This window comes from Octopus bimaculoides, chromosome 23 (assembly GCF_001194135.2).
Source record: "Octopus bimaculoides isolate UCB-OBI-ISO-001 chromosome 23, ASM119413v2, whole genome shotgun sequence".
Taxonomy (NCBI): Eukaryota; Metazoa; Mollusca; class Cephalopoda; order Octopoda; family Octopodidae; genus Octopus; species Octopus bimaculoides.
In genome coordinates this window covers 12,640,347-12,641,739 of record NC_069003.1, presented here as the reverse complement: position 1 = coordinate 12,641,739, position 1,393 = coordinate 12,640,347, and positions in this window count along the sequence as shown.

The window sequence follows — 1,393 nt, the reverse complement described above, 5'->3', positions numbered from 1 at the left end:
ATATATATATATATATATAATATACTTGTCCATAGTATATACACACACGTGTATGTGTGTGCCTGTACGTGTAAGTGTGTGCGTATGTGTGTACGTGTGCGTGTGTGAATGAGGGTAGGCAGGAGAAAGAGGGTGTAAGGGTGTCATATATCTAGTGAAGCACGAAGGGCGTATATTGGTTGAGACCTAGGGAAGGTTTTAGCGATATGAATGAGGTGGGCAGAAAATCATTTGAGTCACAAAACATATGACTCTAGACAACACTACATTGACGCAGGAGGTGGCGGAGGCGGTGAGGGCGCTGTTTAACCACAGGCCACTCCTAGCCGTGGGGGCCTATGAGGAAAACCATACCAACCGAGACTATAGTGTTTTTATCTCGTGTTTCATTCATTTCTTTTTTTATAACGTTTTTAGGATTACTTTATTAAATGGCTCCTTACCTTAACAAGATGACAGGAAGTAATCTGTCCATGACTTAGCTGCTATTTCTTAAACAGGTTGTGTCACCAGTTAGACGCTCTCTCGTTAAGTATTGATATTACAGTTTGTTTTGTTTTTTTGTTAATTGATTGATCTTATTTTACTCGGCAAAGGATGGATAAATTTGTGTGTGTGTGTGTGTGTGTGTGTGTGTGTGTGTGTGTGTGTGTATGTGTGTGTGTGTGTGATGGACTCTCCCGTCGTTGGATGACGTATGAGGGTTTTTGCAATTTCTTGGTGAACAATCAACTCAGATGGTTTACCTGATAGTGATCAAATGTTTGTGTTCACATAAGCTCACTCTCTCCGTCAAATCGGCGTTGCTTGAATAGGTGCACGGTGTGGTGGAGGTGTGTGGCTTAGTGGTTAAGGTGTTGGATTCCTAATCGTGAGATTGTGGGTTCTATTCTTGAACCGGGTGTTCTTGAGCAAAGCACTTCATTTCACGTTGCTCCAGTCAACTCAGATTGCAAAAATGTGTAATCCTGCGACGGACCGGTGACCCGTCCATGCTGGGAATTTATACGCCATGGAAACCGGGAAACCAGCCCTTATGGGTTGGCATGATTCGAGAACGTAACTTTACATTTTACTTTAGCACATTTTACTTTCGAGACCTTCGAGCCACCCATTTTGTTGATTGCTTAGTTTGTTGCCAAAGATTTTTGTGGTCAGAGATTGTCAGAATGAATATGGATGCCTTTCAGATTCTTGTTTGGTTTCTTCCTCCTAATGGCTTCTCTAAGCTTTCTTGAGTGTGTTGATGATCATGGCACAGCCATATTCCAGAAAAATCAAGCAGAATGATCCTCTTTGTCATCCAAAAAGACAGTCCCCACGACTTTCTCTACTGATCGCTGGTTCTTACATTTTTTAGGACTTAGAGAAGAGGTGTGTATGAGACACTGTT